The 12,610-nt window shown below is 41.1% G+C and overlaps 1 long non-coding RNA gene across 1 annotated transcript; it reads left to right on the forward strand.

Annotated features, from left to right (window-relative positions):
- The first annotated feature begins 2,397 nt into the window (after positions 1–2,397).
- Positions 2,398–12,181, forward strand: LOC123601547. Its single transcript, XR_006714156.1, has 2 exons — positions 2,398–4,261; positions 11,586–12,181. It is a non-coding gene; the product is annotated as an uncharacterized LOC123601547 (long non-coding RNA).
- The last annotated feature ends 429 nt before the right edge of the window (positions 12,182–12,610 follow it).

Consider the following 12,610-nt stretch of genomic DNA (forward strand, 5'->3'; position numbering starts at 1 on the left):
TTAAAAAAAAATTGAAGAACCAATGCTGGCTTATAAACACTGCTGGCATCACATAAGGAGTTTGGGCTGCAACATCTCAGAAACAACCTACACAGAATTTGCTGGCAAACACTCACCACCTCAATGGCAAAAGTTTCTGTAACTTTCTTCTCTGAACTCAATACCTCCTTATTTTCCAAGCCATACAACTTGATATTTTGTGATAGTTCTGCATTATTTTTTGTTTTGTGAATATTTGAATATTGAATCCCAACAAACTATGCAGTTCTTGAAAAGCAAGAACCATGCCCTGTATTTCATCTGTAAATTTTGTATGCCTTAGTAGTGTTGTTCATCCATACAGTGAGTGCCTAGTAAATACTGGCTGATTGATACTTCATTGTCTTAATTCAGCTAGGAGTTGTGGGCACTAGAACAGAGGTGATGGAAAGTGTAGTCCCTCCTGGTAGATCTGTGTTATTGGAGCTAAATGCTACCTCTAAATGCTGGCTAAAGTTAGAGCCTGCGAGGCTGCGCAATACGACACTCCCACATCCCCGGAAGGTCCACAGTTTCACAAATCAGGACAAAAGGGCAGCCCTTCCTGCTTCATGTGATAATTAGATTGTTCACGCATTTGTTAATTCAGTGAATATTATTATTCTTAGAGTTATGCTCATGTACTATGTGTGGGTTATGCTATGTACAATATGCAGTACAATCATGGAGGATGCATAAAAAAAATTCTGAACCATGATGTCTGAGGTGCCCTAGCTCAGCCTGAATTACAATCAGATAAAATCTTGGCTCTTCCTCACAGAGGAACATTGGGGGCAGAAATCTGCAAACAATGGGTATCACACGTCAGTATCTGGGCTGCTGGCTGGACTCCTGTATCTGCTGGAACGTGCTGTCCGGGTGGAAAGCAAAACCATGGATCAAGACCTTTTGAATCCGGACCTCCACACTTCAGAACTTCCCTCTTCTTTTTGCAGCAGGATGTCAGATGCATTCACCGCAAGATTTTCTGATGTGAGCAAAAAAGAAAGATTTTAACTGCTTCCTGTGCACAGACCTTATACTAAAATGGACTTGTAAATTTTATCAATGACCACAAATGTAATGGGAAAAAAAGGACTTAAAAATCTCTTTCACTACGCCATGCCTACTGATGCTGTTATGCTTAGTATCTGTGCTAAACAGAGGTTTCATTAATTCATTAATTCATTCATTCACTGGGTTGTTTGTTCTTTCCTTTACATATTCATTTATTTAACAAATGTTTACTCAGTGCATACCGTGTGCCAGGCACTGTGCTAGGGTCTACAACTGATATAAAGATGAATAAGATACTACCTTTTGGCCTTAAAGCACTCAGAGGAAAAAGGAGGAGATAAAACATACACTTAAACTATGGATAAAAAATGTGATAAATCACCCAAGAGAATTAAAGTGCTAGGGGAACAGAGATCTGGCTTGGGAAAAGGGCTTCATAGAGGAGGTAGCTGGGGCCTAGGAGAAAGGTAGGAGACAAGTATGTAGAAATGGGAATGAGGTTGAGGATGGGGAATTATCGCCACCAACACAATTAAGTTATAGAATATTTATATCACATCACGAAGTTCCTTCGCACCTCCTGTAGTGCCACTGCCCCATGCACCTTCGTCCCACAGAGCCAGTGATTTTCTTTCTCTTCATGTAAGTAACTGTTGCCTGTCCTAGAGTTTTACCAGGTGGAATCATACAGTATGCAGTCTTATGGATCTGGCTTTTTTCACCCACCATAACGTTTTGAGATGCTTTCATGAAGGTGTTCATTACAGTAGTTTGTTCTAATTGCAGAGTTGTATTCTACTGTATGGATATGCCATAATTTATCTATTCACCTGTTTTCCAGTTTTAAAAGACTATTGGGGGCACCTGGCTGGCTCAGTTGGTTAGTTATCCAACTCCTGACTTAGGCTCAGGTCATTATCTCATGATTTGTGGGCTTGAGCCCCTTGGTGAGTATTGTGGGTCAGGCTTTGCACTGACAGTGTGGAGCATGCTTGGGATTTTCTCCCTCTCTCCGTCTCTCTGCCCCTCCCCAGCTCACTTGTGCTCACACTCTATCAAAATAAACTTAGTAAATAAATAAATAAACAAACAAATCAATGAAAATAAGATTATGGGAGGACCTGGGTGGCTCATTTGTTAAGGGTCCAACTCTTGATTTTGGCTCAGGTTATGATCTTACAGTTTGTGGCATGGAGCCCCGTGTCAAGCTCTGTACTGACAGCACGGAGCCTCCTTGGGATTCTCTCTCTCTCTCTCTCTCTCTCTCGCCCTCTCTCTCTGCCCCTTCCTTCCTCTCTCTCTCTCTCTCAAAATAAATATAAATAAATAAATAAATAAATAAATAAATAAATATTTTAAAAAGATTATGCATAAAGCTGCTATGAACATTCATGTACAAGTCTCTGTGTGGACATATGCTTTCATTTCTCGTGGATAATACATAGGAGCAGAATTTCTGGATTATGTAAAAAGTGAATGCTTAACTGTATATAAGCAACTGCCAGACTGGCTTCCAAAGTAGCTGTACCATTTTACACTCCCACCAGCAGTGTATGAGAGTTCCAGCTACTCCACATTCACTCATACTTGGTGCTGTGATTCTTTCTAATTTTAGCCATTTTAATAGGTGTGTAGTGCAATCTCACTGTGGTTTTAATTTGCTTTTCCCTGATGACTAACGGTGTTAAGCATTTTTTTATATGCTTGTTAGCCTTTATATTTGCTTTAGTGAAGTGTCTGTTTAATCTCCTGCCTATTTTTAATTGGGTTTTTGTCTTATTATTGAGTTGTGAGTGCTCATTATATATTTTAGGTACAAGTCCCTTATCAGGTTTTTGTATTGTAAATATTGCCTCCTAGTCAGTGGTTTACTTTTCCTTATTATAATGGTACTTTAGAAGAGCAGAAGTTTTAAATTTTGATGAAATTCAATTTATCAGTTTTTTCATTTATGGTTTGTATTTTGTGTCCTAAGAAATCTTTGCTTTCCCAAAGTCATAGTTTCTTGTTATGTTTTCTTCTAGAAGATTAATTGTTTAGCTTTGACATTTCAGCATATGATGTTTTCATTGTGATTATGATTAATTTTTATACAAAGTTTGAGGTAAGGGACAAGGTTTATTGGGTTTTTTTTTTTTTCTGTATGAATATCCAGTTGGAACACTTCCACTTACTGGGGGAAAGAAAACTTTTTCACTATTGGATTACTGTGATGCCTTTGTCAAAATCTCCTGACATTATATATGTTGGTCTGTTTCTGGGTCACATGTTCTATTCCATTCATCTATGTATCCATTCTTATACCAAACCTACACTGTCCAATTTATGTAGCTTCATGGCAAGTCTTTAAATCAGATAAAGTAATTTCTCCAACTTTTTCATCTTTTACAAATGAAGAAAGCCAATTTGATTTGATTTCAGAACAACCTGTTGGCCAACAACAACCTCACAGATACAATTCTGAATGATACGCACACTACCACCAATTTCAAATACTTTTCTACCCCAAATTAAGTTTCTTCATTCAACGTAAGCATTACTTCTACTTCAATACGGTGCTCTGCCAAAACTTATATTTGTATTATCACCAGAAACATGAATTATTTTACCTATAGTGATCAACTTTTTAACTAAATCTATGATAACATTCACAATAATGGAAGAAATGGCAGATGTTTCACCTTTGACCGAATGAACTTTCAAATAGTTTGCTCTTTTATTTTATGAATTGAATGTAAAAGTGGAACCACTATTGAAATCAATTGAATTGAGTTTCTATTTGAAATATCTGATATAATGCATATAAATCAGGCATCATTTAACTATTTGCAAACTTCGGCTGCTGCTAATGGAGACAATACATTAACAGCTTTGGCTTTATTTCTTGTAAATGCACAAGAAAAAAATATATATTGGGTATCTGTCGTGTACCACTTCAGATTATCTCAGCCTCCCCGGTTCCACTTGGTTTTCCCACTGGTGCATCCTAAAAGTCTTTCACCTCAGCTCTGTATCTTCGGTTTGGATTTCTTTGTGTTCCAGAGCTTCACTGCAAGACACCTTGCAGAATATTTCACATACATATACAACCTAGAAGTAAGGTAATGGCTCCTGGAAGGAACTTGTAACCAATGGGTCGGCTGTTGAATGCTACCCCTTTCTTCATCTGAAGGACTGTCTTGGAATGTGTTTAATATGGCTCTTCAGGCAGCTGGTGGATCGAACAGTAAGTCACATGGAGTAATGGCCAACTTTGATAGCACTTCTTTATGTTGACTGTGCCTCCTTCCCTGCTTTGCTCTTCCTGACCCTCATTCCTGCTACCCAAATCTCATTCACCAATAAAATACTTGAATATAAAGATTTATCTTAGGTGCTACTTTCTGGGGAACCCAGGAAAAGATATCTCAAATTAAAATAGCCAAAGTAGGGGCGCCTGGGTGGCTCAGGCAGTTGGTATTCCAGACGTCAGCTCAGGTCGAATGATCTTCCGGTTCACGGGTTCGAGCCCCACATTGGGCTCTGTGCTGACAGATCAGAGCCTGGAGCCTGCTTCGGATTCTGTGTCTCCCTCTCTCTCTGTCCTTCCCCCACTTGCATTCTGTCTCTCTCTCAAAAATGAGTAACCGTGAAAAAATTTTTTTAAATAGCCAAATTAATTTGTAAAAAGGATAAATCACACTTGAATGAGTGACACCTAAATATAACTTCAGAAGCTGCATGTGTTATTCCCCCCCCCATGGGAATTATACAAACATTTATTTTATTTTATTTTATTTTTATTTTTTTATTTTTTTAATCTTTTTTTTTATTATATGAAATTTATTGTCAAATTGGTTTCCATACAACACCCAGTGCTCATCCCAAAAGGTGCCCTCCTCAATACCCATCACCCACCCTCCACTCCCTCCCACCCCCCATCACCCCTCAGTTTGTTCTCAGTTTTTAACAGTCTCTTATGCTTTGGCTCTCTCCACTCTAACCTCTTTTTTTTTTTTTCTTTTTTCTTTTTTCCTCCCCCTCCCCCATGGGTTCCTGTTAAGTTTCTCAGGATCCACATAAGAGTGAAACCATATGGTATCTGTCTTTCTCTGTATGGCTTATTTCACTTAGCATCACACTCTCCAGTTCCATCCACGTTGCTACAAAGGGCCATATTTCATTCTTTCTCATTGCCACGTAGTACTCCATTGTGTATATAAACCACAATTTCTTTATCCATTCATCAGTTGATGGACATTTAGGCTCTTTCCATAATTTGGCTATTGTTGAGAGTGCTGCTATGAACATTGGGGTACAAGTGCCCCTATGCATCAGTACTCCTGTATCCCTTGGATGAATTCCTAGCAGTGCTATTGCTGGGTCATAGGGTAGGTCTATTTTTAATTTTCTGAGGAACCTCCACACTGCTTTCCAGAGCGGCTGCACCAATTTGCATTCCCACCAACAGTGCAAGAGGGTTCCCGTTTCTCCACATCCTCTCCAGCATCTATAGTCTCCTGATTTGTTCATTTTGGCCACTCTGACTGGCGTGAGGTGATACCTGAGTGTGGTTTTGATTTGTATTTCCCTGATAAGGAGCGACGCTGAACATCTTTTCATGTGCCTGTTGGCCATCCGGATGTCTTCTTTAGAGAAGTGTCTATTCATGTTTTCTGCCCATTTCTTCACTGGGTTATTTGTTTTTCGGGTGTGGAGTTTGGTGAGCTCTTTATAGATTTTGGATACTAGCCCTTTGTCCGATATGTCATTTGCAAATATCTTTTCCCATTCCGTTGGTTGCCTTTTATTTTTTAAAAAATTTTTTTTCAACTTTTATTTATTTTTTGGGACAGAGAGAGACAGAGCATGAACGGGGGGAGGGGCAGAGAGAGAGGGAGACACAGAATCAGAAACAGGCTCCAGGCTCTGAGCCATCAGCCCAGAGCCTGACGCGGGGCTCGAACTCACGGACCGCGAGATCGTGACCTGGCTGAAGTCGGACGCTTAACCGACTGCGCCACCCAGGCGCCCCATCGTTGGTTGCCTTTTAGTTTTGTTGGTTGTTTCCTTTGCTGTGCAGAAGCTTTTTATCTTCATAAGGTCCCAGTAATTCACTTTTGCTTTTAATTCCCTTGCCTTTGGGGATGTGTCGAGTAAGAGATTGCTACGGCTGAGGTCAGAGAGGTCTTTTCCTGCTTTCTCCTCTAAGGTTTTGATGGTTTCCTGTCTCACATTCAGGTCCTTTATCCATTTTGAGTTTATTTTTGTGAATGGTGTGAGAAAGTGGTCTAGTTTCAACCTTCTGCATGTTGCTGTCCAGTTGTCCCAGCACCATTTGTTAAAGAGGCTGTCTTTTTTCCATTGGATGTTCTTTCCTGCTTTGTCAAAGATGAGTTGGCCATACGTTTGTGGGTCTAGGTCTGGGGTTTCTATTCTATTCCATTGGTCTATGTGTCTGTTTTTGTGCCAATACCATGCTGTCTTGATGATGACAGCTTTGTAGTAGAGGCTAAAGTCTGGGATTGTGATGCCTCCTGCTTTGGTCTTCTTCTTCAAAATTCCTTTGGCTATTCGGGGCCTTTTGTGGTTCCATATGAATTTTAGGATTGTTTGTTCTAGTTTCGAGAAGAATGCTGGTGCAATTTTGATTGGGATTGCATTGAATGTGTAGATAGCTTTGGGTAGTATTGACATTTTGACAATATTTATTTTTCCAATCCATGAGCAGAGAATGTCTTTCCATTTCTTTAAATCTTCTTCAATTTCCTTCATAAGCTTTCTATAGTTTTCAGCATACAGATCCTTTACATCTTTGGTTAGATTTATTCCTAGGTATTTTATGCTTCTTGGTGCAATTGTGAATGGGATCAGTTTCTTTATTTGTCTTTCTGTTGCTTCATTGTTAGTGTATAAGAATGCAACTGATTTCTGTACATTGATTTTGTATCCTGCAACTTTGCTGAATTCATGTATCAATTCTAGCAGACTTTTGGTGGAGTCTATCGGATTTTCCATGTATAATATCATGTCATCTGCAAAGAGCGAAAGCTTGACTTCATCTTTGCCAATTTGGATGCCTTTGATTTCCTTTTGTTGTCTGATTGCTGATGCTAGAACTTCCAGCACTATGTTAAACAACAGCAGTGAGAGTGGGCATCCCTGTCGTGTTCCTGATCTCAGGGAAAAAGCTCTCAGTTTTTCCCCGTTGAGGATGATGTTAGCTGTGGGCTTTTCATAAATGGCTTTTATGATCTTTAAGTATGTTCCTTCTATCCCGACTTTCTCAAGGGTTTTTATTAAGAAAGGGTGCTGGATTTTGTCAAAGGCCTTTTCTGCATCGATTGACAGGATCATATGGTTCTTCTCTTTTTTTTTGTTAATGTGATGTATCACATTGATTGATTTGCGAATGTTGAACCAGCCCTGCATCCCAGGAATGAATCCCACTTGATCATGGTGAATAATTCTTTTTATATGCCATTGAATTCGATTTGCTAGTATCTTATTGAGAATTTTTGCATCCATATTCATCAGGGATATTGGCCGGTAGTTCTCTTTTTTTACTGGGTCTCTGTCTGGTTTAGGAATCAAAGTAATACTGGCTTCATAGAATGAGTCTGGAAGTTTTCCTTCCCTTTCTATTTCTTGGAATAGCTTGAGAAGGATAGGTATTATCTCTGCTTTAAACGTCTGGTAGAACTCCCCTGGGAAGCCATCTGGTCCTGGACTCTTATTTGTTGGGAGATTTTTGATAACCGATTCAATTTCTTCTCTGGTTATGGGTCTGTTCAAGCTTTCTATTTCCTCCTGATTGAGTTTTGGAAGAGTGTGGGTGTTCAGGAATTTGTCCATTTCTTCCAGGTTGTCCAATTTGTTGGCATAAAATTTTTCATAGTATTCCCTGATAATTGTTTGTATCTCTGAGGGATTGGTTGTAATAATTCCATTTTCATTCATGATTTTATCTATTTGGGTCATCTCCCTTTTCTTTTTGAGAAGCCTGGCTAGAGGTTTGTCAATTTTGTTTATTTTTTCAAAAAACCAACTCTTGGTTTCGTTGATCTGCTCTACAGTTTTTTTAGACTCTATATTGTTTATTTCTGCTCTGATCTTTATTATTTCTCTTCTTCTGCTGGGTTTAGGCTGCCTTTGCTGTTCTGCTTCTATTTCCTTTAGGTGTGCTGTTAGATTTTGTATTTGGGATTTTTCTTGTTTCTTGAGATAGGCCTGGATTGCAATGTATTTTCCCCTCAGGACTGCCTTCGCTGTGTCCCAAAGCGTTTGGATTGTTGTATTTTCATTTTCGTTTGTTTCCATATATTTTTTAATTTCTTCTCTAATTGCCTGGTTGACCCAGTCATTCGTTAGTAGGGTGTTCTTTAACCTCCATGCTTTTGGAGGTTTTCCAGACTTTTTTCTGTGGTTGATTTCAAGCTTCATAGCATTGTGGTCTGAAAGTATGCATGGTATAATTTCAATTCTGGTAAACTTATGAAGGGCTGTTTTGTGACCCAGTATATGATCTATCTTGGAGAATGTTCCATGTGCACTCGAGAAGAAAGTATATTCTGTTGCTTTGGGATGCAGAGTTCTAAATATATCTGTCAAGTCCATCTGATCCAATGTCTCATTCAGGGCCCTTGTTTCTTTATTGATCGTGTGTCCAGATGATCTATCCATTTCTGTAAGTGGGGTGTTAAAGTTCCCTGCAATTACCACATTCTTATCAATAAGGTTGCTTATGTTTATGAGTAGTTGTTTTATATATTTGGGGGCTCCGGTATTCGGCGCATAGACATTTATAATTGTTAGTTCTTCCTGATGGATAGACCCTGTAACTATTATATAATGTCCTTCTTCATCTCTTGTTACAGCCTTTAATTTAAAGTCTAGTTTGTCTGATATAAGTATGGCTACTCCAGCTTTCTTTTGGCTTCCAGTAGCATGATAAATAGTTCTCCATCCCCTCACTCTCAATCTAAAGGTGTCCTCAGGTCTAAAATGAGTCTCTTGTAGACAGCAAATAGATGGGTCTTGGTTTTTTTATCCATTCTGATACCCTATGTCTTTTGGTTGGTGCATTTAATCCATTTACATTCAGTGTTATTATAGAAAGATATGGGTTTAGAGTCATTGTGATGTCTGTATGTTTTATGCTTGTAGTGTTGTCTCTGGTACTTTGTCTCACAGGGTCCCCCTTAGGATCTCCTGTAGGGCTGGTTTAGTGGTGACAAATTCCTTCAGTTTTTGTTTGTTTGGGAAGACCTTTATCTCTCCTTCTATTCTAAATGACAGACTTGCTGGATAAAGGATTCTCGGGTGCATATTTTTTCTGTCTAGCACACTGAAAATCTCGTGCCAATTCTTTCTGGCCTGCCAAGTTTCAAAAGAGAGATCAGTCACGAGTCTTATAGGTCTCCCTTTATATGTGAGGGCACGTTTACCCCTTGCTGCTTTCAGAATTTTCTCTTTATCCTTGTATTTTGCCAGTTTCACTATGATATGTCGTGCAGAAGATCGATTCAAGTTACGTCTGAAGGGAGTTCTCTGTGCCTCTTGGATTTCAATGCCTTTTTCCTTCCCCAGTTCAGGGAAGTTCTCAGCTATTATTTCTTCAAGTACCCCTTCAGCACCTTTCCCTCTCTCTTCCTCCTCTGGGATACCAATTATGCGTATATTATTTCTTTTTAGTGTATCACTTAGTTCTCTAATTTTCCCCTCATACTCCTGGATTTTTTTATCTCTCTTTTTCTCAGCTTCCTCTTTTTCCATAACTTTATCTTCTAGTTCACCTATTCTCTCCTCTGCCTCTTCAATCCGAGCCGTGGTGGTTTCCATTTTGTTTTGCATTTCATTTAAAGCGTTTTTCAACTCCTCGTGACTGTTCCTTAGTCCCTTGATCTCTGTAGCAAGAGATTCTCTGCTGTTCTCTATACTGTTTTCAAGCCCGGCGATTAATTTTATGACTATTATTCTAAATTCACTTTCTGTTATATTATTTAAATCCTTTTTGATCAGCTCATTAGCTGTTGTTATTTCCTGGAGATTCTTCTGAGGGGAATTCTTCCGCTTGGTCATTTTGGATAGTCCCTGGCGTGGTGAGGACCTGCAGGGCACTTCCCCTGTGCTGTGGTGTATAATTGGAGTTGGTGGGCGGGGCCGCAGTCCGACCTGATGTCTGCCCCCGGCCCACCGCTGGGGCCACAGTCAGACTGGTGTGTGCCTTCTCTTCCCCTCTCCTAGGGGCAGGATTCACTGTGGGGTGGCGTGGCCCGTCTGGGCTACTTGCACACTGTCAGGCTTGTGATGCTGAGGATCTGGCGTATTCGCTGGTGTGGGTAGGCAAGGTGCACAGGGGCAGGAGGGGCAGGCTTAGCTCGCTTCTCCTTAGGTGATCCACTTCAGGAGGGGCCCTGTGGCAGCGGGAGGGAGTCAGATCCGCTGCCGGAGGTTTGGCTCCTCCGCAGAAGCACAGAGTTGGGTGTTTGCGCGGAGCGAGGAAGTTCCCTGGCAGGAACTGGTTTTCTTTGGGATTTTGGCTGGGGGATGGGCGGGGGAGATGGCGCTGGCGAGCGCCTTTGTTCCCCACCAAACTGAGCTCTGTCGTCCGGGGGCTCAGCAGCTCTCCCTCCCTTTGTCCTCCAGCCTTCCTGCTTTCTGAGCAGAGCTGTTAACTTATGACCTCCCAGACGCTAAGTCGCGCTTGCTGTCGGAACACAGTCCGTCAGGCCCCTCCGCTTTTGCCCACCAGACTCGGGGACTCTGCTTGGCCGGCGAGCCGCCCCTCCGCCCCGGCTCCCTCCCGCCAGTCCATGGAGCGCGCACAACCTCGCCGCCCTTCCTACCCTCTTCCGTGGGCCTCTCGTCTGTGCTTGGCTCCGGCGACTCCGTTCTGCTAATCCTCTGGCGGTTTTCTGGGTTATTTAGGCAGGTGTAGGTGGAATCTAAGTGATCAGCAGGACGCGCGGTGAGCCCAGCGTCCTCCTACGCCGCCATCTTCCCTCCTCCCTTCATGTGTTATTTTTTTTTGCATGTGTTATCTTCTTAAAAAAAACTGCTAATCTAATACTTCTTCAGAATATTTATGTCTTCTGATTTTCATCAGTCAATGATATCACTATGGATCCTGTAATAGATGACAGATGTGTGCAAATATTATGTGCAAGTTCATCGACTTTCTTGGAACATAGAAATTCAGTATTTAATTTTTATAAAACAAACCTACTACCTAACTTCCTGCCTTGTTTCCTTCCTTCCTTCCTTCCTTCCTTCCTCTTCTCAACCCCTCTTCATTGCTGCTGTAGTGAATACTGTGGTGTGCTGCCCAGATTCCCCCTGCAAGACTGTGACAAGGTTCCCCCAGCTGCTGGGAATGCTGGCTGTTGACAGCTCACAGTTAATTCCATATCCAAGAGTTGCTCTTGCTGAAATATGCTGCTTTAATTCAAAGTCGTGTTATCTCCCTGGGGGTGGGCAGGGGAAGTTCCCACCCCATAAAATTGGTAAATGGCAGGGGGATGGGAGGTGGTGGTGAAGTATAAATACTTGGCCCACTTGCCTCATTTCAGGACACCCCCAAGAGATCACCCAATTCCAGAACTCCCATGGGATCAGTTGAGGCTTCTGCTGCACCTGCATCACAATTCAATTTTCCTACTGCCCAATCCTGCTTCCCTTGCTCCCTCACAGGTGCTGTTCCCAATAACGCCCTGGAGGCAAACCTACATCTCAGAGTCTATTCTTCAAAAATCCAGCCTAAGCTGCCAAAAGGTTTTTTTTTTTTTTTTTTTTTTTGCAACATTTTAAAAAAGCATTACCAAACAATGAAATAAATGCTATTTTCATCATGCAATAAATAATAAAACCTCTGTACTGAAAGTGTTCAGTCTATTCTGTATTCACTTTTTGGTATGACTGCTCAGCCTGTATTTCCTGCACATGTTTCATGTATACCTAACCCATAATCTCCCCATTTCTCTCTGACTCAGCCCACTGATGGTCTGGCAGGTGTACCAAGAGGCCAGCAGGAGCAGTACCATTGACTGTCTCCCCCACAGTCACTGGAGATAGAAGGAACTAGCTGTCATTACTGATCCCATCTGAGGACCACTTTGGTTTTTATCGATAAGCACTCTGCACACTTTCCTTGAAAAGAAGATGGGGGGAAAAAAAGAAAGGAAGGAAGGTGGCAATTGCTTTGCACCTTGAAAGGGTCCAATAAAGAGAGGAGGATTAGTCTCCAGATGAAACCACGTGTTAAAGTGAGAATCCCATCCATTACACATCCATTTCACATACAGTGGAGATCATGACAGAATCTGGATGTCCATAGTGGAGGTCTGTCAAAACCATCCCATCTTTTCATTCCACCATTAATAAAACTATCCCATCAAAAAATGAAACACCTGGTGCAAATGCTGGATAGGAGTTAGGAAAACAAGCATAAACTCAGAGTGTCTGGGGTAAACCAACCTACGTGCTCATCTTAATTTATAGGTATGTTACCTAATTCATAGGTAACAGAATGCTGCTGAATCTGTGTGCTCAAGAATATTATTTCACACCCTATAACCTTGAATGGATGCAGGACTGT

The sequence above is a fragment of the Leopardus geoffroyi genome, chromosome D1 (genome assembly GCF_018350155.1).
Source record: "Leopardus geoffroyi isolate Oge1 chromosome D1, O.geoffroyi_Oge1_pat1.0, whole genome shotgun sequence".
NCBI lineage: Eukaryota > Metazoa > Chordata > Mammalia > Carnivora > Felidae > Leopardus > Leopardus geoffroyi.